Here is a 25,871-nt window from a genome sequence, read left to right as displayed (position 1 = left end):
GTGATATATTTTCTTCGAAGATGAAATGTGGTATTTTTCACAATCAGTCTCATTTTGCAAATGGGTTCACTTTTTGAAAAAAAAAAATCAGTATTTTCAGGACTGGGGAGGGAAATAAAATATATACATATATCTTTCTGGAGAACAGTAATTTCTGCAGCAAAAAGAAGCACATACCTGGGGCTACCTGTCCTGATCCAGAAACCAAAAGATTGGGTCTCCAGGTGAATAAGGATCCTTTAAGATTTACGTTGTTGCCTAGGCTAGTTACTTCTAGCATCTTAAATGAACTGGAAGGACAAGTATGGCTGAGCTGGGATTTGGCCTGCCATGAGTCCACCACCTGGCCTAGCAAAATCCCTGAGCTGACCACCGGGTGGAGGAATTATACAGAATAACGTTTTCCATTTGTAATAACCTTGATGTTACCTAAACAGATTCTAGCATTCTTGTCTCTAGTCAATGTACCAGAAGTTGGTGAAGGACTGACTTCACCAAACTGTGTTCAACTGCATCCTTGTGGAGAACACATCTGACATTGTTGGTTGAAGGAGATGAGAATTAGGAGAGATTAGTTCATCTTGTGGTTGTTATGGATTTGCACAATCTTGGGCTGAGTATGGGACAGTTTCTCAGAGAATATTGCTGTGTTACTGATGCTGTATCTGAGCCAAGGGACCCACCACTCAGCAAGACTTTCATAGGGTCAAGCTCATATTGCTAAATAGCACCAGGATTGTGCAGACTTCCAACAAGGCAGGATGGATCTCTTTTATCTCTTTTATCATTACTATTTATTCTTATCTATTCTTATCTATTTTTCATTTCCAGCTTTTTTAAGATTTATAACACAAAGATTTTTGAACACCCCATGCATTTTTCCTGGAGGTATGTCCTCCTTCTATGTTTCCATGTCTAAAAAATCCCACACACAGTCAACATAGGATGGTAAAACATCAAGTTCACTGATGGGACTTAGATATCACTGGACCTTCTTTCAGATGTTAAGTTTTACCTAAACAACTATTCTCTGCTTTATTCATCCAATTTTGCAAGAAAAGTCAAAAGCACATCATATTTTGAGATATTTTGAGATATATGTTCATCACACTCTATTTAGGGTTTTGTATTGCTACCTGTCACAGTAGTGTTTGATATCAACATGCACCAATTTGATTAACAAAAGCCAGTGTCCCAGAGGACTGTTAGAAGAGACAGTATGATAGAGCAGATTCTTAATTGGTGTCAATTATGAGAACTCCACTGGAACTGATAGAAACATGAATGTTTTCTCCAGCAGATTCATCCAAAATTTCCAATCCCTCAAAAAAATATCCACTACCACAACCATCCACTGCCACTTCCATCTACTTCTTCAGAGAGCTCACACCTTCTCAATGTATTATGTTAAATATTATATGTATTTAAAAGTACATGCAAACCCAAAACCCTGCTGCAATAACAACAGAAATAATACAGTGGTAATAATTAGGGACAAAGAAATAGAAATTCTTACCTCCAGAATAGCACTCAACACATTTGTGAATTTATTCTTATCAGTGGACAGTGGATCAAATGCAAAGCAACTAACAAGGTTGTTTTTGAACTGTCTCCATTTGTGACTTCTGATAAGAAAATTAGTAGAGGGCAATTAAAATAAACAGAGATAGACTTAGTAGAATGCTTTCTATGAGACTCTTCTGTCTTTCTTAATCAACTAAGAATAGGCTGTGATTACTGTAATCATTATGCAATTAATCACTATAATTACTTTTTATTGGAATAATAGTTTTAAAAGCAACTAACATACTTTCTTTTCTTGCTTGACTGGAAGACATTAAGTGCTTGTCAAGAAGTTGCTAAAATTATGTCTTTGTAGTTTATTTTTTCTTTTTTTTTTCTATCTTATCTTATTGTTTTTGTTTTCTTTTTTTAATGAAAGTAACAGCACAAATTTATGCACATCATGTATACTAACAATATTCACGCAAAGTAGGAGTTATGCAGTGGTGATAGGAAGCTATTTTAGTGTAACTGGGATATTGCATGTTTCTATATATTTCTACATAGCATACACTTATGTGCAGCTATCCACACTGTGGTCACAATTGCATGTGCGTTTACATCAATAGAAAAAAAAAATAGAAATATTACAAATACTGGATGACCTTTCAGGGTCTCTTCCAACTTAAACGATTGACTCTATGAATGCACTGATAATTTTAAACCAGGCCTGCCTAGTCAGTGTCAAGGTGTCCAAAGCATTGAGGCATTCCCAAAGCAAAGTCATTGTATGCATCTTCGAACAATGACCCCAGGATACTCAGATCCTGGGTATCACATATTTAGATTTGGCAACTGGGGGCATGATTTAGTAGGCGTGATGGCAATGAGTTGATGATTGGAATAGATGATCTTTGTGTTCTTTTCCAACCTTAAAGATTCTATGATTCTGTGTTACCTTAGTAAATTTCAAACATAAATTCTGTCCAATTATTTTAAAATACAGAAGAGGTCAAAAATATAGTAGATATTTTATATCAACATTTTCTAAAATGATTTAGTCTGAAATGTTGATGTAAAGCATGGATTCAATTGCTGTGAAATTATGCTGTTTAAAAACACTTTCACTCCACCCGTCCACCTTTTAAAGATGGATATGCAATGGCTATTTTTATGTTTCTCCCAAGCAGGGTGTAAAAGTGCTTTTAAATAGCACCCACCAACTCCCCTCTGAAGTGGGACTAAGCCAGTGTACAAAAAACAGGTGATTAAGGTGGAATGGCTTTTAAATATCAATTTCTCCCCACGCTCTCATCTTTCCAAGCATGGCTCTAATTCGCAGCCCAGCAAAAGTGCTCTTAAATGGCAACTTCCTGCCAGTGTGGGATCCAACTGGTACATTCTGAAGAAGTCAATCAATATCACTTGAGTTTAGCACACAGTAGATTTTTACAGAGGGTTGCTGGAGCATTTAGGCAGTTAAGGGAATTACACTGGGATTGAAGGTACTCATGCAGACATAGGCACATTCTTACAGGATATTTTTATTTGGACATTTTCTGACATCTGGAAAAATTCTAATTCTTTTAGAGGGGTAATAAGAAATGCTTTGCCTATATTAGAATTTTTATATAGACAAGATAATGTGTCAGCAGAAATTTCCTGCATAGAAGTCCATGACACAGTTGATCACATAGGAGCACTGAGTGAAATAGTAACAACTTTTTTTTTTTTTTTTTTTAATTAAGAAATTATTTCAGAGAATCCTGTTGTAGTGTTCTTCATTGGGATTCAGGGAATGGTTATTTGTTTATTTGTTTTGATGAACAAAGAAAACCTCAGTAATTTCATATCTGATTAACCAATGCATTGTGGATACTTTGAAGCCATTTTTTATCATTTTAAAAAATTTGTGTGTTTTCTTTTGAAATAAGTATTGCTTTTTGAGATTTCAAAGTAAAATAAATGCTTCTAAAATTGGTATTGTCTGTACCTATTCACAAAGTATTTCATGAATTCTCAAAGAATTGAAATAGCCACAAATTTCCATTAATACATTTGGCAAAACCTGTGGGCAAGTTTTAGCCAAGTATGATGACTAATTTCCTGCTCTTGAAGATGTTTCCTGAGCAATGAAAGGATACACAGTTCTAGAGATGTTTGATGTGTAAAAAGAAAATGTCTATCTCCATTTTGCTTTCTGCCTGTTATCTTGTTATCATTAAAAAAATATTTGGATTTGTAAAGGGACATCATTCATAGTCCTTGATGTATGTTTCATTAATTTTCCATATGTAATTAATGAAAATAAAGAAAAAGATAAGGTGACAGTGATATGCCTTAGTTCATCACTAAAGTTTCACACAATATTTTACACTTAGGTTTTTTTCAAGTAGCATTCCATTTCTGAATTATTCTGTAATATTTTGTGGGTGAACAGAGTAAAAGAGAAGATGCTGATTTCACTGAAGTCAACTGAAATTCTTCAATTGGTTACACTAAGAACTGGATTTTTGAGACAAAGGGTTTGGGGTCTATCAGCATTGTAGGAACCCCCTTACTTGCACAATTTGCAGATTTGCCCAATTTCATGGATTACCATTTTCTAAGTTTCTAAGTCATCCCCCCATTACTCCATGCTGTTGGCCAGCTTTAGCCCTGAAAAGCATTGCGTGGAAAAAAATCAGTTTGTTCAGCAGTGGAGGAAGCACAGTCCTGTTTCCAGAGCATGGAACAGCACAGAAGAGCTGTTCTCACTGAACCTCGTTACAGATGTTCATTGTCAGACAGTGTCCCTCATTCGCCTATGAAAGCTAGAGTGAATTAAAAAATAGCATATTTTTTTCACTGAAATCCACAGCAGATATGGCCATCAAGAGAGTTTGGATTGTATTTCTATGTATATTTTAGTGTTTTGCAAGAGAGAAAATGTGAAATTCACCACTATGGTGTTGTAATATGTGTGGATTTGACATTATGACAAAACAAGAATGTATTATGCCTTTGAGTCATGTAGGTGAACACCTGTTAACTTTAGGTTTTGGCTCAGAACCAACGACAAATTTTCTAATTATCTATCTGAAAGCACCTAGCTCCACCTGGTTTAGACACAAAAAGCCCATTAGTTTTTCCCAGATTAAGCTAAAACAGAGGTCCAGACTACTGGAAATATTTGAAGAGTGATAATTTCCCCTTTGGTGCACTTGAATTGATCTGCAGTGGAGCCTATGAAATTTGAATGTTTTCCGTCTGCCTAGAGGGAATTTTTCATATGTGCAGTAATAATGTGCTTCTAATCTCTAATATGTGTGGAAAAAAAAAAAAAAAAAAAGAAAAAAAAAATTAGAAGTTTCCTTTTTTTTTTTTTCCCTTTTAATTTACAGCAACTGATTCAGGTCATCTAAGCATGAAAGTAAATGAAAGTAAATCAAGTCTTCAAAAAATATTTGGGGCTGCAGTCGAGTCACGATGAGCTGAGGTTGAGGAACAGAATTAGCATGTCTGGGATTTCCAGACTCAAGTCCCTGTACATCAGTAAGATAAGAGGAAATACATCGCATTGTCTCTGGATGCAACTTCTTACACAAACATGAACCCTGGATTTTTAAAGGTTTTCTGTAACATTTCCCTTCTGCTCATTTGGCACCTGCTGATGAAAGAGACCTCGGAGTGATATTCTCAGATTTCTTTAGATCAGATCAAAAGTGACTCTCAGCCTTTCAGAGTAGGGCAAAGAAAATAGCCTTTTTTCTTTTTTCTTTTCTTTTTTTTCTGCAAAGCTGAATTGGGCATAAGAATGGTTTCATCAAACAAAAAATAAGGAAAACAGAGGAAAATTAAGCAGTGCTGAGCATGGCCTGTTTGCAGCGCTGTAAAGTCACTAAAATCTTTAAGGTGCCTAAAATATTTGATATTCATGCCGTTCAGAAGTTGCGACAACCATTAGATAGATATAAAAATTTGTCATTTAATTTTTTTTTTTTTTTTTTTGCCAGCACCAGCAATATAGACATTGAAATTTCCTCAGGAAGTGCTTATCTCATCAAGAGTAAAATTATAGTATATAAAATACTAATTACGGTATTATGAAGAAAGGTGAACTTTCTGGTGACATTGTATCCATTAGTAGAATACTAATGTTCTTCCTTCCTAAAGAACAAGTCACACATCATCATTTCTGTTATTTTCTCATCCGACAAAATATTTTTATAAAATAGATATGATGATTTATTAAATCTTAAGAATCCCCAGCATGTATTTTGGATCACATCTAAATCAGATTTAATTGGTATGCACTGAGAAATTCTTCATGATGTCTAGCCAGCAAGATAGTACAAGAATCTCTTCTTAGAGCCTTGTAGCTTCATGCTACAGAAACAAAAAACTAATAACGATCAGGTATCGTTCTGAAAGATAAATTATGGGGTTATGTTAGAATACCATGACAATTATATTTCTATGCTTCTGTGATGAAGAAATGAGTAGATTTTAATGATTTGCAAATTTACTGCAGTTGGGCTAAGACCAGGTAGAGTCCTCTGAAATCTCATTAACTTTGGTTGACATCTTTATTTAAATAATTGTCTTCTTTTTCATGTATGCAAACAAAATCAGTACCTTGGAAAGCTGCACTATCTTTACTTCCAGAACCTTTTCTGGTTTCTTCAATGCATTTTTTTGTTCACTTTGTGTTTATTCTTGTGGTTTTCTTGGTACTGTCAAAAGCAGTCAATCTGATCTCATGAAATGTCGTACGGAGACTATAAAATATTAAATAAGTTTGTATAAGTTTTGGATATCTAACAAAAGCCATTTCATTGTGTTCCAGCTGTATACAGTCAGTTATGATCACCTTTGGTCAGGTTTAAAATAAAAGCAGAAAAAAAATTCTCAATAAATATTTAATCTGACAAATTTAACTTCTTTTTCCAGTCATATAGTAGTATCCTCCAGTAGATGAAGTTACTCACATATAATTAGATTTTTTTCCCTTTCCTATATACAAAAGCAAGCTTCAAATATTCTGTATTCTCTGTATTAACTCCAGCTAGATGCCTAGCAGAGATTTATTAAAAGTCACAGGGTTTCACTTTCTTAGTTGACAGAAAAAGGCACCACAAGTTCTATTCAACCACAAATACTTCTGCGTGAGTGTTTATCACTTTGTTTCCACATGCAATTTTAACATTCACTTTTGATAAATATTTGACCACTTATTCTATGTGCAGTGCAATTATAAATGTGCAGACAGAACCAATGTGTTGGAAAACCACATTTTTTCACACCAAGAATCTTCTCTTCCCTCATACAAGTTAATCTGACATTTTCCATTAGCTTTTAGATCCTGATTTTTGCTACACACTGCTTTCCAAAATTTTAGCATGGATTAAATCATTTCTGGAGCTGAGGAGACAAATATTTTCGGTACAGATTCTACACGTGTGGAATTTATTTGATTGCATATTCCATGACCACTAGAGTTCGGTTACTTCTCTTGTGATAGAACTTCAATGTGGCTTTCAGCTGGGCCAATAAATCTATCACTAACATATTTAGTGATGCAGGATTGGAATGAGAATCCATAAACTGAGAAGAGTCTTTGTCTATAAGTTTTGAGAGCTGAACAATTTATTTTAATGGCTACAATGGGTGGTGCTTACGCTTATTTCTTTTATTTATTTTAAAGCTGTGGTCAAATTTGTATGAGGAGAATCCAACCAAATGTCAGCAATGTATCAGAAATAGCAGAGCCAGCAACAGTGGGGGGATGATCATTCTGTTCATGGCACTGGCGAGCTACACTTTGCTGTGTTTCCATTTGGTCTCTTCACTATGAGAAAGGCATCAAGGACCTAGAATATGTTCAGAGAAGAGCATGAAAACTGTGAAGGGTCTGGAGTACAAGTCTCATGGGGAGGGGTTGAGGGAACTGGGATTATTTCGCCTGGAGAACAGGAGGCTCAGGGGAGATCTCACTGCTCTCTACAACTGCCTGAGAGGTGGTCGTGGTGAGGTGAGTGTCAGCTTTTCCCAGATAACAGCAAGGGGACAAGAGTGAATGGCATCTAGTTGTGCCGAGGGAGCTTCAGTTGGATATTAAGAAAAATTTGTTTTCTGTAAGACTAATGAGGTATAGGAACAGGCTGCCCAGGGTTGAGGCAGGGTCACCATCCCTGGTGATGGTCAAGTACTGCATAAATGTGGTAATTGGGAACATGATTTAGTGAACAATATTGGTGGCAGGTGGACAGTTGATCTAGATGATGTTAGAGGTCCTTTCCAACCGTAATCATTCTATGATTCTAAGAAGCACACATAAAAGCCAGTTTAGAGATCTTGTCTTAATAAGTCATACACATGCCAATTTCAGTCTGCTTGCCATAGCTGCAAGCCTCAATCTGCAGATAAATCAGACACTGTAAATCTCTATTCTAAGGAGAAACAATAGGAATCCTATGCTATGTGAACGAGCTGCAGGCTGCTAATCATTATTCCACTATAGTTCACCTTCACTATTAATGTCTATCATGTAAAAATAGATGTACTTCACTAAAAGATTATTTTAATTGCCAAGAAAGGGAGAATGAAGAGTTGAGATCATGAACCCATCAGCTCCGTAGAATTTGACCATGCCATCCTCGAGTCTGTATACGGATGTTAGGATCACTGTTCGCTCCCTCTGATCTGTGCCAGTCAGGTGAAGCAGGATCTTGTGCTGCAAGAAGGCCTTCCGCTGAAAACAGAAACACTTCTAATAGTTCTGTAAATCAAATGAACCAAGCTAATAGTTTTTATCTACAGATCTGAAGATTGTTTATGGCAGATGAAGTAGTCAAGGAAATGCATCATCTCATTTTCTCAATGTAATCTGTAGCTAGCACTTAAATCCTAAGGAGGCATTTTCCCAGAATCCATTTGCTGTAAAGAAACAGCTATTTCAAAGAATAATTGTAGATCCTGAACTCTTGATCAGCTAATCAGAATGTTTCCAGAAAAAAAAAAAAAAGCTAAAGCAATAACTACTATCATCTATTGTAATGAATGATCACTATATACACTTTAAAAAGCAATATGATTGACACTTGCATTTACAATTTTTTGTTGAAGTTTGGTCCTGTTGACACCTCACGTGGTGATGTTTTCATACATCATATAGTCTTCTACTTAAATTTGCATTCATATTAAACATGTTAATATTAGACAATTTTCAGATTTTTTTCAATATGTATATAGTTAAAATACTATCAATTAATTAAGTAAAAGTGAGATTTGCTTTTAGTTTCAGTGTAGAGTGGTTTTTTTCTGCCCAAGAAGGTATTGGTAACTATTATTCTGTGTAACACCATTATTCAAAAAAATTGCCTTAGCAGTAGAGGGTGATGCTGTGTTTCTCCACTCAGTTTTCCATTCATCAAGATGGAATCCCTTTTTCCCTTGTTTTCCATTTCTAGTCAACAGTGGAGCAGTCTGAAAAGAGCTGTTTTCTTTACATTTTTAAAAGCCTTTCCAAAACAATTCAAAAGACTATGAAAAACTGTTTAAAATGTTTTTGTTTAAAAGATAATGTGTAGATGTAAAACAAGAACTGGTTCTTTCAGACATGAATACACTTCCTGATATCTCTTCCTACTTTATTGCTAACATTACACCTGAGCTGTTTTCCTTTTTTTTCTCCCCAGTGAAAATTTATTTTTAATAAATTGGGACATTGTGAAATTCATATTTTCTTTTCCTTAGAGATTTTGAATATTTGCTTTTATTAAAAAATATAATAATAATAACAGTAACATTAACAACCATGAGTTTTTGAATATTATAGTAAGGATTATTTTTAAATAATGCTCTAGAAGCATGTGTAAAAAGATGTAAAAAACTGAAAGTATATGTAGCTCTAATTGTTTTCAGTTTAAGAACAATGTATTATGATAGTATATAGTACATCATTGAACAGAGAGCTCCTATTGTCTGTTCTATATAACAGAACAGAAATTAACAGCATAAAGGAAGAGACAGTGGGGTTAGACAAATAGTCTTTCACATGTTCAGATTATGTTTTGCATTTAAAGCTGTGAATGAATAACCAATTTTCTTTGGAAATCTTTCTATACTATAGGGTTGTACAAGATGGTGTATAAATGCTTTGATCCTCACATAATGAGCATTAAGGGTAATAGACAAGCTCATTCTCTGTTGGTTCCTGAACAGGGTCAGGTTTCCTAAACTAAGTCTCTCAGGAATTAGAAAGCAGCTTGGGGCTGAGTTTCTTGAAATAAGGACGGTAGTTGCCTGACTGCATTTTCCTCAGGTGTAAATGTGTAAATGTATTTATATAAGACATGCATGGACCAATCTCACTTTCATTACAATCACCATGCAAAGCATACTCTGGCGAGGAAAAGTGTGAAAAACAGCACAAAACATGGGCAGATTTGAATAGATTGCATTTCATTGTGTAAAAACTTCCTTGTAACATAAATTACACCTTTAAGACAGCAGTTTACTGCCAGCTAATGCTGCACTCCTTCAGTTTCTTGGTGCAGATCTGTGCTCTCCTGGAATGGATCTCCACTTTGAGCACATTAGAGAAAACTCTTGCAATTATGCCAAGAAGCAAGCGTGATACATCAGCAAAAATGCAGAAGGAAGGTTAATCTCAGCAGGATAACTGTTCAAGAGAGGATTTACAAAAATATATGCCACAAGGTCACAAAAGATAATAATGTCACAGAGTCACAGAATCAAAGAATTACAGAATTGCAGTGGTTGGAAGGGGCCTTGAGATCATTGAGTCCAGCCCCCATGCTAAAGCAAGTTCCCAACGAAAGATCACAAAGATAGGCATCCAGATGGATCTTAAATATCTCCACAGAAGGAGATCCCACCACCTCTCTGGGCAGCCTGTTCCAGTGCTCTGTCACCCACAAGGTAAAGTAATGCCTTAAGCTAACATTGGGCTGTGCAGTAACCAGGAAATCAAGTACATTATTTTTTTTTAGCACTGAACAAGCAACGTGACTATGCACTTCACTCTAAGTACATAGTCCCATTTACCTCAGTGGGAGTATTCATATGCTTAAATTTAAGCATATGCTAAATATCTTGTACAATTGGGACCCATTTACATCTTTAAGTAAGAGAAGCAGCGTGGGTGATGGAGTAAGTCATTTCTGGAGCTCAGGCAGGGATAACATAAAATTAAAATTATGAAGAACAAATGAGTAAGTGGTATATTAGGATGGAAAGTGTCTGCCTGTAAATTGTTAGCAAACTCAAGCCATTAACACGAAGTCACATGTTTCCAAAAAGGCAACGTGGAGAGTTATTGTTAATGCATGTCATAAACATCTCTAATTATCAACAGACATAAATGTCCTCAACACTTTTTTTCTTTTTAAGAGAATGTAGCTGTGCATGTGTAACTTTTCCATGCCTAGCTTTTAACAGAGATTTGATTCCTTTGATCTCTACATAACTAGATTATATGGGGTCAGAGTTCAGGGAAGGCAGGAGGGAGGAAAACAGAAAATAAGGAAGGTTGTTACAGCATTGTCTTACTACCTGTGTTCCTCCTCCTCCCTATGCATTGCTTCCTCTGTGGTCCTGGCAGTATTGATGTTACTGGAAGAGACATAGAAGAACAGAATGATTAAGGTTGGAAAAGACCTTTAAGATCATCTAGTCCAACTTCACACCTACCACCGATATTGCATATAAAACCATGTCCCTAAATACTACATCTTCACATTTCTTGAACTGCTCCAGGAATGGTGACTCTATCACCTCCTTGGGCAGCCTGTTCCAGTAATCAATCACTCTTACAGAGCAGAATTTTTTGCTAATATCTATCCTGAACCTCCCCTGGTGCAACTTGAGTTCATTCCTTCTTGTCTTACCAACATCTCATGATGTTATGGAGGTTCCTTCTGCAGAAGAGTTTGAGAGAATGAGGCTGTGAAAATGCAATAACAGACAGTTGGCAATAGCTAAGCTCATTTACCAAGTATGCTAGATGCACCAGGCCACATGGCATTCCCGTTCCTTATGCAGACCATGACATTTCTATCACCCTTTACATAAAAGATTGCTGGAGTTTTGCAGATAGAAAACAGCTGAAAATTCTGCCATACCCAATGAGGAGCAACAGATATACACAAAGAAATCCAATGACAGGCACCAAAATGATGAAGAGACTGAAACACCTTTTACTAGAGATGTGTGAATGCAATCTCTGCAAAGACAAGCGTCATATGAGGTGGCTGTGCTAAACTCAGATGGGGCCACAATGCAGCAGCTCTGAGCAAGGTCTAAATCTGCCAGCAAGGTTCCATTTTTCCTGTAGCAAATTTCACGCAGATTCAATTATTTATGGTCAAATAAGCTCATGCCTACAGTTAATAGGAGAAACTGAGTATAAATGAGTCTTTGTGGACATATATGTGGTTCACTGTCTGAGTACAGAATTTCAGGCATAATTTAATAGACTTCTGTGAATGTTTGGCCTATCAGCTTTGAAAAATAACTTTTGATTTAGATTTACCTTGCTCAAACACAATGCTGTTATTTCTTCTTTGCACTACTCCACGGAAAACTCCACTGATAAAATTTATATTCATAAGTTTCCGTGTCTTAAGTAAGTGGAAGAAAATTGAAGTACATGCAGTACACTTACCTATATATAATCACTGAAGGTACATTTCTTCCAATTCTACTTTTCTTGAATTCTAAAAGCGTAATCATTTTTCTGTGTACAGGCAGAAATTTGAGCAACCAAAAATGATAATACTGAATGTATAGGTTTTGTGTATATTTTTTATCTCTGCATGCCACAAATATTCTGAGAAACCACTCATGAATGCACATACGTAATGGTATTTATTTCTCTGTGAAATGTATCTGACTGGAGAGTAACTTCTCTTCCATGGTTAGCTACATGTACAAAAGAAAAAAAAAAGTATAAATATAAATACATGTCTATATATATTTATAGATATACTAGGGATTAAAAAAAAATCTTTTTATTTGTACATCTTGAAGTATTAAGTTTTTCTTTAATTTAAATTTCATTCCACTGACCAAACACAGAGCACAGGTAGACATATCAGAAAGGAAGAAGCTGCAACAAAAAAAGCATTGTGAATCTATCACTTTTACGTTATGCTCATCGCTGAGTATGAGTGCCAAGTCTATAACAGCCTCTGTGAAGGCACAAATAGGTAGTGTAAGCAATATCCCGAAGGAAAATCATCATTCTTAAACCACTGCCAGAGTGACTGTAAAAAAATATGCCCTTCTGTTTCTGGGTAGTAATAGAAGTGCCAGAATCAATTATCTCAGAGAGCTCTTGGGCAGCAGGAAAAGACGCATCTGACAATGCAAGGTGCACTTGCCACACCATTAATTGGGTCTAAGATATGTAGCTCAGACAATGGCTCCCTGTTATTGCAGGATCTACTTCTCTTCCAGTCCTTTAAGGGGCAATTTAATCACTAGAGCTAAAGAAGCTGGAGTTACATGCACGGATTGGATAGTCCATATTTACAGGACAAGCTAGGAGCCTCTTGGGTCATTTTTATTTACACAAACATCACTCATGAACACACATTTTGGATGCATAATAGCAGAAATTGGCGGGATATGAGATAGACCCACAGCTCTGAGAAATAGCAGAGCTCAGTGTGCTGAGGTCATTTTGAGGGCTGGCCATATATATCTATAAGGAGCAGGCAAGAAACTCATCTGTTTAACGAAGCATTGTTAAGCTGCCTGTTAATATTGTCTGTAGAGTGCAGGGTGCCTTCAGCTGACTGCTGACTTTTCTGAATGGAGATCTCGAACAGTAAATCCCAGAAGGTGTAAACAGGTATAGTACCCAGAACCTTTAAGATCTTCTAATCTATGCAGTATACCCTAAAGGAATAGCTTATAAAGGAATAGAGACAGAAAACTTTTCCAAAGTGAGTGTTGTTCTGATTATGTATATGCAACGTAAGAAATCACTTGTTAGTCAAAATATAAATAATAAATACAAACAATAGCAGAAAAAAGTACTTACAGTTATATAAATAAACTAATGAGGTATTTTATCAAGCCTAACTCTCTCTTCCATCCTCCTTGTTTTATTAATTGGTGTTCAAATAAATGAATTTACTTTGTGACTCAGAAGAATACTCAGATCTGACAAATTAACAGCTAAATTTTTTCAGTACTGTATTTCAGCGATTATCATGAGGACCATTAGTCACTGTTCAACTTGCTCAAGAAAGATGACAAACCCTTTTGTCAATCATTTTGCCAGCAGTTGTAGCAACAAGTAAAACAATCCTTCTCGGGGCATCTCAGCACAGCTTTGGTGGTGGTGTGGGTGTTTTTGTTTAGCAGTAGCACCTGATCTTCTTCAGTCTTGATGCAGAAATGTGCGTAAGCACCCACGTCAGTGGAACAAATCTTCTGCTGAAATTTTGGCATCCACTTGGATGTTTTGCAAAATGAGAGCCTCAGCTGGGCAGGAAAATCTTTTAATTTCTGCTGGAATCTTACAGAAATTAAAACTCACCAACAAAACGGGGCCTGAAGGCATATTTATACACACAAAAAGGAGAAGGGGAACAAAATAATTAAAAAAAGAAGGTAAAAATAAAAAATGAATGAAGTGTAGGCTTTACACACAGTGCAGCTTCTTTCTCCTATGCTATATAGTTGTGATATAAAGATTAGGGAGGAAGGCACCAAAACTCACTGAAGAGATGGCTAAGCTGAATGGAAACTGCACCAAGCCTAGGGGAAAAAAATATATATAAATCAACCAAGATTGTTTTCATTTAGAAATGTGTTTTTATGCATAATAATCTGAAAGGGAAAGGGCTCTTGTGGGGCTCCATTTGGAGTACTGCTTCCAGGTCTGGGTCCTCCAGCTCGAGAAAGAGAGAAAGACAAGGAGTATTTGGAGCAGGTCCAAAGGAGGCCATAAGGATGATCTGATCTGAGTGCTGGAGCATTTCTGCAAAGACAGGCCGATGGAATTGGGCTTGCTCAGTCTGGGGAAGAGGAGCTCCAGGAAGACTTCACTGCGGTATTCCAGTACTTGTGCAGAACAGTCCAGTACTTTTGAGCAGAAGGGAAAACAAATTTTACATGAGCAGATGGTGACAGGAAAAATGGGAAAGGTTATAAACTAAAAGATTTAGATAAGATTTTAGGGGGAATTTTTTCACTAAGAGGATAATGAGGTGACGGACTGCCCAGAGAGGTTGTCAGTGCCCCATCCCTGGAGGTGCCCAAGGCCAGGCTGGATGAGATCTCCTGATCTAATGACTGATTTAGTGTTGGCAGCCCTGCCCATGGCAGGGAGCTGGAACTAGAGGATCTTTGAAGACCCTTCCAACCCAAGCCATTCTATGATTCTGTCACTTTTGTTTGCTGTTTTTCTTGGCCAGAAGGAATTCATCCTGACAGCTTGGATTTCTGTTTTGTTTCTGCTGAAACTGTACCTAAAAGCAACCAAAAATGCAAAGTTCTAGAACCAGAAATCTTATCAATCAAGGAGGGATTTATGAGAGGCTCCCTTTTCTCCTGCTGGGGTACCGTATCAGCAGTACTCGAGAGCACAGAGGTTGCGCAGGATAGAAAACATTTTAAAGAGCTCCACTAAAGCTTGATATCATTAACTAGAAAAAAGAAAAATAAATTCATGACATGCTTAAATTTCCACAATGACTCAAAGTTAAGTTAAAATATTAAGTTATGCAGTAGCTAAAAAAGCTTGAGAAGCTAGTTTTCAGAGGATTTCTATTTTTATACTGAAGATAAAACATCACTTTATCTGTATTCTGACAGAACAGATTTGTAAAAATAAATAAATATGGGAATGATTAGCTAATTAATTTGACAGCCAAAGATCTTATGAATCTGTAGTAACCTTTCAAGAGACCAGTAGTTAAACTAGCCATCAAGCTACATTAGAAATCAGGGAAAAAAACAGTGTTTTGGTAATTACTGCTGCATTCTCCTATTATTGTTTAACTCTAAATTACAGAACTGACCTAAGATTACAGCTGTACCGCGCCAGATGCTTCATGTGCATAAAGTATTATCCATGACTGTACCACCAAATGTAGAATTTGAAGACGTAATTTGGCCAAGCATCAAATTTTTACATTAGTAGGAAAATCTATATAACATGTTTTCCATTTGTGTTTGTATATTGTTTATAGCTCCTTTCCATAATCTTAATGTCTTTAAAAATTTTTCACCAATTTTGTCAGCAAATCTGATTGGCAACTAATTTTTGCTGATAGATATTGAGATAAAAAATCTTCAGACATCTCTTAAGGGAAATGATGACATCATGTCACATGCACAGTGGCCAAGACACATCTGAAAATATTGCACTCCCTATACACACACTGCAGATTCAGCGTATGAAAGGCACAGCTCAACACAGTTTAAATTCATGGAACTCCTGTCCTCCTGGTCCCTTAAAAGCTTTTTTTTTTTTCTGAGAGCAGTGGCTAGAGTTCTATTTGCAAAATTTTTAGAGAGACAATTACCCCAGTATATCGGGACTTTTATTTTGTTTGTTTATTTTTGTATGGTATTATTTCTATTGATTACAGATGTCAGAAACTAACACGCATTTGAAGTTGTAATTTTTAAATGGTAGCTCACGTCTTTTTTTTTTTTTTTCCAAAACTTACCTCATAATTATGTGTTTCGTGATTCTTCTTGTTCTTGATTTTCAACACAGAGTTGAGAATGGGCTTAAGCTCTCCAGACACAAGATAATCCTCAGTCTGTAAGCCTGAGAAAGGAACCAACATATTTTAATAAGTTGTTTGATTATGTCAGAAATACTAATCTTGTAGAGCTCATAAAAATGATATTTATGATCAGTGTCATCCCCTAAAAGTAAAATAAATAAATGAATAAAATTAGACATATTCTTTAGCCTGGGATTTTAAATATGTCAGATGAATTTGAAAAACTCTGTGTATTCATAATTACACTTTTCTGCACATTTTCATTGGTGTTTTTTCTATCTAGGTTAATAAAATTCCACTGAAGGACAGTCTGTGGGAAAAATGTTTCACAAGCTAAAAGCCCTTATTTATTGAAAATGAAAAAAAAATCTTAGGTCTTATACTACTAGATTTGGATTCAGCATTTTACACGTAAATTCTTGCATGTAAGATACTTAGGTAACATGTAACCTAAATCTCCTTTTGCTCACAAACTTTTCAGTAGTTCTTAGACTACCTACACAGGTACACTGAAAACTAGACTGATCATATTGAGCTACCAACCAGCTAATGAAGTTGATGAGGACATGCAAATGACTTCTGATTGGTTTCCTGCTATCTGTATCTGGTGTGTCCCATCACATTAGCATTTACTTGACCTACAGCATAATATGATGTGACAACTCTTAATACCAAACGAAATGACACAATGTTAAGTGACAACAATGTAAAAGAATACACTGCTTTCAGACTGAGCTTTCACCCTTCATTTCCGATGGACTATGCACAACCTAAAATAACCTAAAGTGATGAGATGACAGTATATAATAACAATTCTAAATACCTAGGAAATAATACTGCCCACCATCTCACCGATGTGTTTTCAGGCTATTCAGATTAAATATTATCTTTGTTCATGTGACTGACGTAATCAAATTATTACATTTTCAAGTTTGAGCATATGGGTAAAGGTTGCATAACCTAGAACAGATTTTCATTCAAAGTCTCTTGAATTTCTTTAGCCATAATCAGTGAACACATTACTGTCAGGCAGTCATTCATTCATACTTCCTATCTCCATCACAAACATCTTTTTTTTTAAATCATTTTATCATTACGGTAGATTGTGTGAGAGGACTGGTCTCTGTCCCAGAAGTGATAAGCCATCCATATTTGCTGGACTCTCTGGGATTGTTTATTTCTTAAAATCCCTAATCAAAAGTTAAAATTATGGCAAAGATTGAAGTCACTGTGCACATGAATAAGGGCTAAAGGGTAAGGGTCAATAAGGGCAAAAAACAATCTCATGACATTAAACATCCAAGATATGTTCGAATGTATATAAACAGTAAACAAGAGCATTTAAACATGCCTATACAAATTTTGAATTTTCCTTCCTTCCTTCCTTCCTTCCTTCCTTCCTTCCTTCCTTCCTTCCTTCCTTCCTTCCTTCCTTCCTTCCTTCCTTCCTTCCTTCCTCCCTTCCTTCCGTCCTCCCTCCCCCCCTCTCTCTCTTTCTTTCCCCCCCTCTTTCATTTTTTTTTTTTTTTTTTTTAATTATTTTTTTAATATCTACTTCTGCATTCATTCCAACTGGCATTGTTTGACAAAGCAGGTTGTCTTTCTCCAGATAATTAAATAGGCACCACTGAGTACAAAAGCATCTTCAGATCTGAGCTTACTCTTTTTGAATTGTCTTAGAGCAAAGATGTGTAGCCTTGCATTAAAGCATGGCTTTGAATAGCAAATTATTTGGAAACAAAAACTGCATGATCCTAATTCACATAAAGATGTATCACCTTATCCACCTCACATTACAACTCTTTCCCAGGAGCTTGGAATGTACACTACTCTCTTCAGGACTAATCTATGCGTTGGAACAAGCCTATAATGTTTTTTCACATTATAAAATCTTTGTTTCCCCCTGGAAGCTCAAGGATTTGACCTCTCCGATAAATAAGATTAAAGTCCTGAGAACCTTGCAGGTATTTGTTAGTTATTACTCACAGCATCCTACTAGGAAGATAAGAAATTGCCGTTGCTCCATTTTATATGTCAGGAAAAAATAGAAGCACGGAATAGCTAAGGCATTTACCAAGCCTTTTGTCTGTGTCTCACCTAACAGCAGGGGCTCTAAACAGCATGTGCTGAAGTTACGTGATTACTTCGTACTTGAAGTAAGTACAGAAAAACATTATCTTTAAAAGACCAAAAATGGCAAAACACTTATTTATCTTAAATGACAACTATTATATTAATATCCTCCACATTTATTCCATTATATTATTTCTGAGAGTAAATAGATGCATATTTTTAATGCGCTCTTAGGAAAATCTGAAGATTAACCTTTAAGAATAAACCTTGCTAATTTGCATAGTCTCTCAGTGCTTTGAGCAGTGCTTGGGCTACTGGTCATTAGTAGTAGTGTTAATGGTCCATTGTCATTTCACACTAGCTGAAAGGTTTTCTTGTAACTTTCTATTAGGAAATTTTCAGGTGATTCTGTTTCCCTGGAAGGTTAGTTAGCTTTCTGTAGTCATTTTTAAAACGACTTCACTGTGCTACCTCAATAATGAGCAACCCCCCCTCTGCTAACAGTGGATCCGCATTCAGACAAGATTGCCTTCATCAATGAGATTCCTCCTCTTGCCACTTACTGGTACTTGAATACAACATCAAAAATCTAATGAGAAACATGAGATTCAGAAGATGGGATATTGAAAAAAAAAAAAAAAAGAAGTAAGGCACATTATTCTTTTCTTTCATCAAATATATCTTTTTCTCCATGTAGTACTGTTTCACATCTGTCAGATGTTTCTACCTATGCATCCATTATATACCATGTCTTAAGACCAGTTCGCATTGTCCCAGTTCATCATATGATCAAATACATGTCTGCAATGTAGACTAGGAAATATGTGCTAACAAAACCCAACAGAACATAGTGAAGTAATTGACACTGCTGGTCTGTGACCCAGGAGCAAGCAAAGTCTTGATAAGAAACTGGATACAAAATCATTGCAAGGAAAGCTAGCCCGACTGCTTAAATAATGGAAAAGTCCTGGTACCAGTGGTCCTCTCGGAATGTTTTCCCCTTTTATTTATTTCTGCTTTTCTGTAGCAATTGATCACAGTTCACCAAGTTTAAATTTAGATTTCTGGAAAAAAACATTATGTTTCTGATAGAATATTCATGGGATTTCTAATTCTACAAACACAAAATTTAGGCAGGCAAGATGATATTCATGCTACATCTGATTTGTAACAATTGCAAACGTACTTCAGACTGTTAGCATGCTTTTTTTTTTGTTTAGATAATTGCCAATAGCAGAAGACAGGAAATTAGTATTTGTGTGGTTCAAAAATCCAACAAATCCTTAATTAATGCTGAAATATGTCTCTTACTAGGCACTGTTACTGCGATGTGTTTTCTGGTGACTTGTTTTCAAATTTTTTGTTTCATGGACTCAATTTATCTGCTTCTGAATCCTACTGTTCTACTTGGTTTGCAAATAAAAAGTAGCTTCAGAGCACCAAAGTCTTTGTGGTGCTTTTTGAATGCTCATTTTAAAGAAGATTTGCAGGCAGATACTTTTCTGAATTCCGCCTGATTCAAGGTCTTGCTGTTGCACGTTTTAACATTCTTTTGTCTTGCATATAATTTATGAAAATTTGTGCAGGTGTGAGCATTGTGAGCCTGATGCTGTTTGCCTTTTATTCTGTCTCATTCTTATGATGTCTTTTAAATAAATCTCAACATAAAATACATAGAGAGAGATAACTGTAAGATGTTTTCAAGTGGTCTGAAAAATGTGAAGTATGTAAATGATACCTATTGCTGTTATAACTAACGTCTCATGTTTATATCTCATTGTTTGTACAACACAATATTCATAGCCTTTAAAAATGCCTGCACTGGGAGCTATTCATCTGCAAGGTCATTCTATCATCACATCATCTAATTTTATCCATATGAAAGTTAGTCATCAAAGGTAATTATCTACAGCCAACACAGAGAATGTAGCACCTCTATGGGTAATTCATCCTACAGATCACAGGCATCTACCCTTGAAAGTATTGAATCACCCAGTGCTGATGCCTGTGTCTCTTTATTGCATTCATGGGGCATTAAAGCAACATAGTTAGGCTAACTGCCTGAATTCTTGATGACCAAAGTTAAGCAGAATAAATAGCAATTGAGATGAATTGGCTTTCAAGGAGAGGTTGAGATTCCACCCCACTAGTGTGAGGTTCAGTGATTCTCAGAACATCTTAGTATTCACTGATGATTTGCCTTGCAAAAAGTCCTGTCCATTTGGATTGTTGAAGGGTTATAAGCTTCAGAGGGAGCTTTGGTGAAGGAACAAATAGCCTTCAGGAGCAACAGGGAGAGAGGGATGGATTCGTGCATGAATGCATAGATGATAAAGCTGTTATAAAATGAAACAGTTAATTGAGCCTGGAGGCTTAGAGCATTTAATGGTAATAAGCAGCACCCAGAAGTAGTGAAGCAATTTGAACAAGCCAAATTTTGGAAGTTTCTTTGATGTTGTGATAGAAAATAATTTGAATCAGCATGAGAGTCTGAATCAAGCAGCGTAAGCCTTACCATAGCCTGCTGGGGCTGGTGTTTTCTGTCTTGATAAAAGGTTTCTCAAGGCATTAAGTAAAGTCCATGGGGGTGGGAACATAAACACAAACAGAAGCTACTGAAATGTAAACGCTAGCTTTCCCTTTCCTCCTCGTTCTTCTTTTCTTCAGTGTCAGACTGATGAGGTGCTTACTGTCTTAATGTTGGGCCTAAAAAAGAGGAAATGGATAACATGATCACGTGCCTTAGTGATCATGTGATTTAGTGATTGACTACCCTTCCCACAGAAATGTGGTTGGAACTGGATTATCTTTAAGGTCCCTTCCAACCCAAACCATTCTATGATTCTATGATTTTTCGTACTGAGCATCTTGGAGAAAGTTTTTCTGATGGGCATTTGTTAAGTTAATTCTCCATCTGCCTATGGCAAGCTTGGACACAGATATTTTAAAAACCTCTATGTGAACCCCTCAGTTTTGTCTGCACTAGCATAAATCATATTAATCACTCCCCAATAAAACAAAAGCTGTCACTTATCCCTGGTAGGTTGGAGCTGAGGCGGGGGGAGGGACATGTCCTCCTACAGTGACCTGAATCGTTTGGCCAGACCAACACATTGTCAAAAGGTGTCTTCTGTGGTTAATCTTTCCTGAAGTGTGGCTTTTGTAACACCAAATGGTGAGTACCAGAAGATGCTGATACTCTGCTTGCAAAGATGGTAACTTAAATGTAAAGCTTTAGCTGCATACGAACACAGCATACAAACAGATTGCTTTTAAAGCCTTGTGATTACATAGAAGCACTTTGTTGAGGGCCTTTAGGGAGAGAATACCTACCAAGTTAGAGCACTGTGAAAAATGATCAGTAGGGACTACAATACATAATAAGGTATATAAATAAGTGCCACACAACACTGCCATAAAAAAATAAAAAAAACAAAACTTGCAGCATTCTTCCTCATAACGGCTTTACAGAAACATTACAACATTACACAAAGCTTGGAGTACAATATGAACCCCTGCAGACTCTGAAATGTGGTAAGCTGTAGGATACAGGAACCCATGGTGCAGTGAAAGCAAAGGTTTAATAGCATTTTAAATGTTATGACTATACAGAAGACGAAATCTGCAATATAATCCTTTTCAGAATCCTTTGTGCATGGTAGAATAGGTGGCAACTCTGAGGCTGTCCTCTAAATCTGACCGCAAACAACCAAAGAACAAATGTTGGTAAGAGGAGCAATCAGAGGAAAGAGTTTATAACAGAAGAGCTTCAGACAGGAGAGTATTCAGTGTTCCTCTTATTACAGTGAACTGTTGACATGGGTATGTGTTTCCATTTTGAGAGGCCCCTCTCACAACATGAAGATTTTGCTGCCAAAGAGAGGAGGTTGTATGGTCAGATTTTATCACATTTGTCTCAAGCTACAATCCCAGGAGAGTGTGCCAGAAATCCAAAGGAGAGGGCTTGAGTTTCAAAAGTAGGGCACCACTAGGTTAAAAATGACACTGGAAGATTTAAAAATACCATAGAATTGCATAAGTTTCTGAAGAGTTAAATCACCTGGAATTCAGACAGTGCTCATGCGACGGAATTACTTTTTTTCAGAGGATATTTTTTCTCCTCTGTTGGATGGATCTGTCTGCATTGCCCTGTAACACCACTGGCTGGAATCAGATGGGAAAACAGGAGAGGGATCATCACAAGAGAGTGATGTGAAAATGAATATACTATGCTAACAATCCCTTTCTACCTGGCTGCCCTTTTATAGTTGATGAATAGACAATAATAATAATAATAGCAATAATGATTATAATGCAAAGCACATTTCAATGTAAGAAGTATTCTGATTTTTTTCACATCTAAGACTCTTCACAAATTTTATTTTAAACGCACAAATCTTGAGCTTGAGAAGGGAAAATTTAGATGTATGCAAGCTGTTTAATGAACAAGAGAAGGAAAACAAAACAAAACAGAAATTAAAACACATCTTCAAGTAGATGTTTATTTTATTGTCTCAAAACAGAACTTTGTCAGCCTCGAGTCCTGTTATTATCCAGCTGCTTAGTTAACTGAAATATTGATCAAGTCTGTCACACTTTCTTTGTCTGTCACAAGTAAGAAAAGGTGCCAACCCCCTGCAGGAAACTGTAGTGACAGGTCTGTAATTTGATAATCCCTAGTTCAGGAAAGGTTTCACTCTGTTCCCTAATGTAAACTCCAGTTACTTTTATTTACTTATTTATTTATTCTCTTAATCATGTCAAGTTTAATCTCCTAAAAGCTTCAGAGTTAGATAGAGAAACAAAACATGAATACAAGTTTTGCAGAATACACAGAAGACACCAGATTTTGTCTCTTTTTCACTGAGGTGACTGTTCTTACTGAGGAGGAGCTATTTATGATCCAAAGGATGTAACATCTCCACTACAAGGGCAGGCTGAGAGCTGGGGCTGTTCAGTCTAGAGAAAAAAAGAATCCGTGGAGACCTGAGAGAGCATTTCAGTGTCTAAGTGGAAGCTACAGGAAAGAAGGGGACAGATTCTTTACCAGTGTCTGTTGTGACAGGTCAAGGAGAAATGGTTTCAAACCAAAATAATGGGGATTTAGATTGGATATAAGGAAAAAAAATAATTGTAATAAGAGTGGTGAAGCACTGGAGCAGGTTGCCCAGAGAGGCATCTCTGGAGACATTCACAGTCAGGCTGGACGGGGCTCGGAGAAATTGATTGAGCTGTAGATGTCCCTGTTCATTGCAGAGGAATTGAATTAGATGGCCTTCCAACTCAAATGATTCTACAATTCTATGATTTTTCTCTCTGATTTCTCTCCTTGTGAGAAGTTTGTCTACAGAACAATCCTAACAAACTGTTCTTTTTTCTGTAGACCGGAGATAAAGATTGGCATCTTTCTCCTACATCCCTTCTTACTGTAAAATCTCAGAAGGTCCTCCCGTTACAACAGGCTGCTTTGTGGACCTGGGTAATTCCTCCTGGTAGAGTTAGGGAAGCTGTGGAAATACCTGCTATCTAGCCACAAGGCCCCAGTTCAGGAGCACTCTCCTGTTTCTTGAAGGAGTTCAGACATTTGTTAAAATCCTGATTCAGCAGGAGCTTAAACATAAGGTCAAGCTCTGAAACATTCTTCCTGACAAAAGCAGGATGTGCTCTTGTCTTGAAATCTCCAATATCCATACACACTACAGCAGTGTATGTAATGGGAAGGATCTGGCTATGCAGTGAAATGGATCAGGATGCTCTCAAAGCACTCAGCGGAGCCGAATCTCCAGTTTGTTCAGCTTCACTAGCAGAGCATGGAAATCCAGAGCAATCATGCACCGTACAAAGCAGAAAACTTCTCTCTCAAAGTTATGAATAATCAAATAACCCAGTTAAGTAATCCTCCTGTAATTATTTTGTTCCATTAAATGTTCTACCCATCATAAATTAATTGTTATAATTAACAATAGAAGTATTCTCTCTCTTCTTTCTATGTCACTGAAATGATCTTCTTCATGCCATTAATTGGCGCCGTTAACAGAAATGAAGTCTCTGTGTCTTTGTTTGATGAACAAGGCTGTCACCTTTCCAGGATCTGGATTCTTTTTTTTTTTTTTTTTTTTTTTTGCATTCTCAGTCTAATCAAAGCAGTCAAATATTTTTTCCCCATGGCTGAACTACAGCAGTCATGCACAGAGGTCACACATTTGTGATACTGAAGCAATACTTTACATCAAACCTCAGTTCTGAAATAGAAGTTGGCTGAAAAGAGATTCGATGTGAAAGCATGTTATTAATGTGGCACTATTTTGTTTTTTTTTTTTAAGAAAATGTTGTTTGTTATCTGATCATGATTTATTCTTGAGGATAGCTGTGAGTCATCTTCAACAAAAAATTCCCTAATAGTTTCATAGAAAGTTTAACCCAAATCCTGTTACAAACTGTGAAAGTATTCAATGTTTTAGAATCCCATCTTAATCTTGTAACGCTGCTACTTTTCACCTACACAGTACATTTTAGTGTGGAGATACCTCTGCAGTCCTTCAAAAGTGAGTGGAACCTGTTCTCATATGGGCTAACTGAAACCCAAAGAGCTTTCAGAGTTTTTGCTTTATTTGGGCCTTCAGAAGTTAAGCAACTACAAAACTAATTCTTCCTAAAATAAGGTGAAATGTGAAATTTATCTTGATGAAATTTACAACACAAAAAATTAGGTAACTAGGGTGAGCTGAGGTTCCTTCTGTATTTGGTTGAGATGCTAGTTAGAAAACCATCCCAATCTGTGTATGACCAGAACTCCTAAGGATGTGTTGTTTTCCATGTTAATCGTTGAAGAACCTGAAAAAGTGCCTAACTCTGCAGAGCTAAACCTTGATGAGCCTTACTTGATCCAGCCTTACTGACAAACAGTTCCTTATCCAATTCAAAAGACATCAAAATAGCATTTTTCACATCTAGGAAATCTCTGTGATTCCATGGCAACCTCCTCTGCCAGAATCAGTGGATTGACATCCTCTCTGTCTGTCTGATGTAGATCTCATCGCAGGAGTTTGTTATTGCCTCTATAGTATCTTAAGAAGCAGTTAGAAACCACGAGGCAAAGCAGATGTAATTCAGTGAACCAAGAAATAACTTGTTGTGCAAGAGCAGAATCTTTTTTTAAAGAGAATAACTCCTTCAAGAGGTCTATCAGGCATGGCTCGTATACACTGACTTCAAGACATGAGTGAAAAGGCTAAGGAAAAAATGAAACAGCAGAAAAAATGGTGTTACATATTATCTGCAAGTTATAATAACTGTGGGCATAGTTGCTTTTTATTTTTATTGCTTTGTGTAAAAAAATGCTTTAATATTACCTTTTTGAGTTTATGTGTAGCTAATTTTATACTTGCTAGCCTTTTTTCTAAGAAGTTAGTAGTCTCATAGAAGCCTACTAAAATGCAGAGAATTTTTGCTTAAAAATAGAGGCTACAAGGCTTGCTGAAGACAACCTTTATTAAAGCAATGTAGAGAAAAAGTATTTTGAATCTGGATTATCTAGGG

At 36.4% G+C, this 25,871-nt stretch overlaps 1 long non-coding RNA gene across 1 annotated transcript; it reads right to left on the bottom strand.

Moving 5' to 3' along the window:
- Nucleotides 1-6,390: 6,390 nt before the first annotated feature.
- On the bottom strand, nucleotides 6,391-21,031 carry LOC122175146. The gene is made up of 4 exons (XR_006177319.1): nucleotides 20,848-21,031; nucleotides 16,197-16,300; nucleotides 11,062-11,121; nucleotides 6,391-8,236 (listed from the first exon to the last, which is right to left on the bottom strand). It is a non-coding gene; the product is annotated as an uncharacterized LOC122175146 (long non-coding RNA).
- Nucleotides 21,032-25,871: the final 4,840 nt, after the last annotated feature.

Source organism: Lagopus leucura, unplaced genomic scaffold (assembly GCF_019238085.1).
Source record: "Lagopus leucura isolate 7727_CA_CO unplaced genomic scaffold, USGS_WTPT01 Super-Scaffold_702, whole genome shotgun sequence".
Classification (NCBI taxonomy): domain Eukaryota; kingdom Metazoa; phylum Chordata; class Aves; order Galliformes; family Phasianidae; genus Lagopus; species Lagopus leucura.
The sequence above is the reverse complement of the archived record's forward strand: the minus strand, read 5'-3'. Positions and strand labels throughout refer to the sequence as shown.